The sequence below is a fragment of the Bacillus rossius genome, chromosome 13 (genome assembly GCF_032445375.1).
Source record: "Bacillus rossius redtenbacheri isolate Brsri chromosome 13, Brsri_v3, whole genome shotgun sequence".
Lineage (NCBI taxonomy): Eukaryota > Metazoa > Arthropoda > Insecta > Phasmatodea > Bacillidae > Bacillus > Bacillus rossius.
The window spans coordinates 841,308-847,758 of record NC_086340.1 but is presented as its reverse complement, the minus strand read 5'-3'; the positions used below and the strand labels follow the sequence as shown (position 1 = coordinate 847,758).

The 6,451-nt window shown below is 38.7% G+C and overlaps 1 long non-coding RNA gene across 1 annotated transcript; it reads left to right on the top strand.

Annotated features, from left to right (window-relative positions):
* The first annotated feature begins 1,223 nt into the window (after positions 1-1,223).
* LOC134538628 (uncharacterized) lies at positions 1,224-2,480 on the top strand. Its single transcript, XR_010076179.1, has 2 exons — positions 1,224-1,504; positions 2,357-2,480. It is a non-coding gene; the product is annotated as an uncharacterized LOC134538628 (long non-coding RNA).
* Positions 2,481-6,451: the final 3,971 nt, after the last annotated feature.

Below are 6,451 nucleotides of genomic sequence, written 5' to 3'. Positions count from 1 at the left end.
TTATAGAATATTTTCTCGCACGGTGGTTGGCCGGTTCTTGCACGCTCGGCTCAGGTGGAACGTGACAATTGAGTCATGCTTTTTCGTGTGTACAGCCGGCGTACATCGATTTATAAGACCTTATCACGTCAAAAACTTCAATGTCAAAACAAAATACAATCAATTGCCATTTTTTTCCGCATTTAATCCTCGACATGGATACATTAGTCGTACCCTGATATCGATTTCAAGAAATCCTCCTGATAAAAAATAACTGCCCGGCGACTTCAGGAAGTTCCTCGCAGTCTGTAGGAACGCGCGCCCATTCGTGGCCCGACAGCAGTGGCTTCGGTTTGTGGGAAGCCTTCATTTCACAGACGAGAGAGCCACACCCGAAGTTCCCCGAAGTTGCCCGAAGGTCATGCTCGCTTTTTTTCTTTCGGTTCTATCTCACTGTATAAACCGGTGTGGCATTAAATTTTGCGGTCGATAAGGATAGGTTAGCTACATTATAAATACTTTAAAACATTTTGGATGGTTGGTTATATTAGGTAACATTAAAAATACTGTAAAATCATTTTATGGTTGCTTAGCAAATAACTTTTTAATATGTAGCTATCCAGGGCTAGGAAACAGTTTACATGATTTCACAGGATCTTTAATGTAGCTATCCTAACCAAATCAACCGTCCACAATGTTTTAAAGTATTTATAATGTAGCTAACCTAACCTTTTACAATGAACCAAAAAAAAAAAACGAAGATGCACGATCGGGCGTTTGGCTCTCTCGTCTGTGAAAAGAGGGCTTCCCACCGGCAGTAGCGGGGTTCCGTCTGCAATACAGAGGAGGAGAGAATCTCGGACATTCCTGTATTCTTATGAACTGGGACTTTATGAATGAATGTGTTATGGTAGGAAATACCTAGGTACCTAACGAGAATTCCCTAAAAGGCAGGACAACAGCAATACACGGGAGTCTAAGAGGTTGCATAACTCCTAGGCCTCAGGAAACACGGGATTCACAGGCAGAGGCGACCCGACCCGAGACTCACAGGTGACCGAGCCCTTAGCAACAACGCAGTGAGCGCTGATTGGCTCTTGATGATGTCACTTCGGGTCTGCGCTGATTGGCTCTTGATGATGTCACTTCGGGTTTGCGCTGATTGGCTATTGATGATGTCACCTGGGGGTCGCCGGGTATAAATACGGGTTTGTTAGCAAGCAGCAAGCAGAAGGTGCCTGGCTGCCAGCCAGAGGCTTCGGCTTACACCACCGCTCCGAAGAAGACAACAGATCGTCACGCTGCCGCCATCGCCCACGACGCCCGGAACTTCGCTACTCCACGACGCTACCGACTTAGAAGAATCCGCACCCGGGGCAGAAGGGATCGCTGCTCCGCCACGAGAGACAGTCACCCTGCATCCAGAGGTCCCAATCGGACTCTGCCTGCGGCGGCCGTGCCGTCACCTGAGTCTATCACCTCCGTCCGAAGCCGAGGTGGGACTTAGCCGAATTCCAACAAGGCCGTAAGTGGAACTTAAACTTTTTCACTCTGGATCGGGACTTAGCCGCAGACGACATACCATGAAGAAACAGACTTAGCCTCAGATGCCACGACAAAAAAAAGACTCGCCACCAATACTCGCCAGGAGCGAGTAGGAACTCGTTCGGCGAGTAATTTTGAGGAAAGCTGCTAATCAAATTTGACGTCCTCAGGGGTGGGCGAATACCCCCTGAAGGTAAATAGTGAGGGGAGCAGATTTTTGATTAGGGACACTCGCTCAGCGAGTGGCGAAAGAGCGAGTCGGCGCAAAGAGAGTGGAGGTCGACATCTACGTCGTCCGCATACGGCGACGAGGGTTTATAGGCAGCGTTGGTGAACTTACCCGGAATTGACTTTGTACATAGAGTAGTTAACTAATAGAGACCGGACTGAGACGCCGGAAAGCCGGAACTAGGAATAAAGACTACGAGTTGGCCGCACCTCAATAGAGTGTAGGCGAAAAGACCACTAGAGGTCTGATTTAAATGTTTATTATATAAATAGAGGGCGGACCCAAACTCGCGGCGTACGTTAATAGTATAAGTCTAAGTCAAGTATATATTCTGAATTGTGTGTAAGATAAAGTTCTTGTAATTTTGCGTAAAGTTATAAGTCTAAGTCCAGTTAATGATTTGAATTGTGTAAAGTTAATTTAATTTTGCAACATAGTTTTTGGAAGTATCAGTAAAATATTTCAAAGAATATTTTAATACAAAAGTTACAGTGTTTGTTACCATTGCTATCATAATCTCTATACATATCTGTCAGGGTTGTTATTCGTTCTGTGTTGGTACTCGTTGCATGGAATTAAAAGTGTGTAATTTTGTGTTCACAGACACCGTCAGCCATTTGCTGTTAACCGACTTTTGCTACTGAAGCAAACGGCGACGTATAAATATCAAGTTTGCATGTTTCTCGTGTGTTGTGTTATAACCAATAAAAGCGTCTTGTACACGAAACTGTTTAAGTTTTTTTCGCAAGATAAAAACCCACCGTGTCTTCCTTGGCAACGCTGTTAGTTGCTGCAGGAGATAACAAATGTATTTAATATCTTCAATGTGGATGTATCCTTCCCTATCGTAACCTGAGCAAACGCGACGTCCGTCATGTTTTCCGCCGGCGCCCTCGTCCACTGACTGACTGATGTTGTTTTGTTTATAGGTTTATTGCCACTTTTGCAGGTCCAGAAATATAGCCAATCAAGGAACTAAAAAGGGCCATAAAATATTTCGTTGATTAAAAAACCGCTTGTTTTATATGCTTTGATAAAGTCAGAGTAAATGACTTGCTTTAAGATAAAGATTAACCAATAAAATTTGTTATTTACACTTCTTAAAAAGTAACATATCTGCAATTATGAAATATTTGGCAGCACCAACACTTCATAAAATACTTTTTTTTTCCCCCGTTTTCAACTATCCCTATTTCGGAAATGGTTTCATGGTTTCAATTCAATAAATATATTTTTATTCAAAGTATAGATATTACAGTAATAAGTAAATAAATGTTTATTTTTTGTGAGGAAACGTTTTTCTTTAACCCGTGCAAGAATTATTATAATAACTTTGAAATGTTGTTGTCCACTACCCAGGTCAAGGTCAATGTCAAGGTCACGGTCTAGGTCGTTTGGATATTTGAGGTCTGGAATTTGAATTGTGAAAATATATTTCCATCAAGAGCTTCATCTGATACTGAGACTCACAGCCTATACTGTTGAAGCTAGAGATTTGAAATTTGGATGGAATAATCCTTGAGTATCCTGTGGGTGCACCACGGAGGTGTATTCTTTACATGTTTTTCTTAAATGGATGAAAATGATTTTTTAAAGTTTATATGAAGTGAAATACCACTCGATGATGCATTCGTCGCGAATTCTCAGGAACTGTAAGACCTACTGACTTGAAATTTGGGAAATTTATTCTTTTTGTTATTTTGACATCCGCTAAGATAGGTTTTTACGAATATCAGCTCCCAAGGAGGGTTCTCGGATAGTCAAAATTCAAAATTTCATGTATTTCAAACATACTTCCTACGTACACGAAACTATGCAGTGCTTTTTCCTTATATTGGATAGCCATCAGCTGAGAATGATGTTTTTTTTTTTTCGAAGATCAGTACTCAAGGGTGATTAATTCTGGGTAATGCTGGGTAATTTAGCTAATAATTGTGTGAAAGTACACAACTATTATCTTGAACTTAGACAGTATTTTCGTCTTTAGAGCATTTCACTCTAAACTTGTAGTTTGGAAGCAAGTAGGTGCTTTCTCTTTCTGACACACGTCGTCTGCTGCTATAGAGCATCCCACTCTTAGATTGCAGTGTGGAAGTAAATGGGCGCATTCTCTCTCTCTCTCTCCCCCTCTCTCTCTCTCTCTCTCTCTCTCTCTCTCTCTCTCTCTCTCTCTCTCTCTCTCTCTCTCTCTCTCTCTAAACACGCGCCGATTGCCGTAAGCGCTGTCGTTTCTTCGTGCGTTGTTGCCAAATATCAAACGAAATTAAAATTTTAATTTTTGGACCAAGGTTTTTTTCATATTTGAATAGCATCGAAATACGCAACAGGCAATGCTGATCTTGAATACTTAACAATATTTTAAGTGTCCGAAAAAATTAAAAAACATAACTTATTCACTGCGAACTGTTTTGAAGTATTCCGAGATGTTTCACATCAAAAAAATAACCTACTTGTGTCAGATTTTTTTTATTAATAAATTAATGCCTTAGGACGCCACCGAACAAATGTTAAGACAAAAACTGTACAGGTTTCACTTAAATAATTTTTTTAATATATTGAAATGCATTTTCTCACAAACTGACACATCAAAAAGTTGACCAGCAGAAATTTTTTCTATTAAATATAGATGGGGGACGAAAGGGTGAAAAATGTTCACAATGAATTGAATTAGTTTTTAAAAGCAGCTCCATCTCAATTGCTTCTACAGTTTCCGTGGAAATAGCGGTTAAAGATGTGTATTATCAGTACAAGAGCGCGCTGCAGTAGAGGTTTCTCTCACAAGCTGCCGTCGTAAGAGGAAACAGGGTCGTGTGTTTAGATAAGTGGGGTTCTGTCCTGCAAGCAATTTCAAATACATGGCTTCCTTAGTAAACCATGTATTTCCTTAGACACGCATTTCTGAAAACCAGCCTGCCAGTTAGTATCGCGTCTCACGACGAAGCAACGCGTTGTGTCCGGTGACTCGTTACAGTTATAATTTTGACAAACAAATTATATTTTAACATACGTGATTTTATTTTCTACATTTATTTTTATTACGTACATATAAAATATGGAAGTTAGAACACCGAAAATAAATTATATCGGTAGGCTACGCGGGAGGGAGCGCAAGATTGTGTTGAATGTATTTGAGTATTTTTCAAAAATATGAGTGTGTGCAATGCAATTAAGCAAGCTTACCATTCCTCTGGTCAGCTCTGTGCTACTCTTATGGAACTGGTATCGACATTGGTCAGCGGTAGCGATAGTGATTAAAAGGTACCTATGTGATGTTATTAATTTCTTAATCAAGTTAACGTTACATTTATCGTATAAATTCCTATGAATGAAATGTGTGTGAACAGATTCTTGTTGTAAGTTAAAGTTAGAAAAAATTCCTTATCGGCACAGCCTAAGGCGCAGAAAGATTTTGATGATTATATTTCTTTACATTAGAACAAAAAGGGATTTTTATATCCTTAAACACATTTTTTTTCTTCCCCTTGCAGTAATGGTTGCTACAAAAATATTTTAATCGAATCTTGAACATAATATGTAAAATTTATGAAATAAATACGAAGGAATTTAATAACGATCAATGTACAAAATTTTGAATTATTTTTCTATCCTTCTCAACACCAAGCATCTTATCAAACATTGTTTTAGTCAAAGTTTTGGAAAATAATTATGATTTTAGCAAACAATTTAAACAGATTTGATAAGGTGTCTACAAAGGCAGTTACGTTTTTTTTGTCCGATGAAATTTTTTTTCGAACCCATGCAGCTATGGCTGGTCGTATCAAAAATGTATTTAGAAAACATTTTTTGGCTTTAGGTACTCCGAGCTATCATACGTTAAAACGGAGGCGATATTATTCCTATTATGGGAGTTGTTGCGATTTTTCTGTTTTTAAAAAAATCTTCCCCATTTCGACCCAATTGTTCGGATTTTTCCCATAACTTACTCGACCGAGAATTCCCATTACCGTATTTTATTTATCATTTTGGACATGACTTGTCCAAAAATACGGCATTTATCGGGCCCATGAAAATGTGATATATATATATATATGGGATTTTTAGAAAATAAAAGAAAACTATAAGAAATTTTAGTCTACAATAGGTAGTTTTTATTTGAAATTTACATAAAAGTGGCATGATTACAAATTTATATGTGTAATAGTATAAAATATTATAAATTACGATATGATTTCTTAAAATGCTTCTTGTTCGATCCGAATTACAAAGACACACATCTCCTGAAATTCATAATGTGTTAGAGATTTGGCAACAGCGCGCGTCCATAAGCCGTGTACTGCAATCTAAGAGTGGGACGGGCTATATCGCTGTACTTGATTCTTCGTGCGCTGTTGCCATACATCATATGAACTCAAAATGGTATTTTGGACAAAGGAATTGTGAATATTGCGTAGCGTAGAAATACACGTCAGGCGATAGATATGTTACAAACTTAACGGCGTTTTAAGGGGCCGAAAAAAAATAAAACTAACTTCCTCACTGGGAACTGTTTTAAAGTATTCCAAAATTTATTACGTAAAAAAATTAATCTAAAATGAATCAACCCTTGGCCTTTAGTGAATCCCATCAACGATAATCTGCCAATCGCAAAGTTTAAAAAAATACCGATGTCTAAAGACTTTTTGAAGTCCAAATGTTCAACAAAGAAGTACTCAAGAGCACTTGTATAGTTGCGGTCGA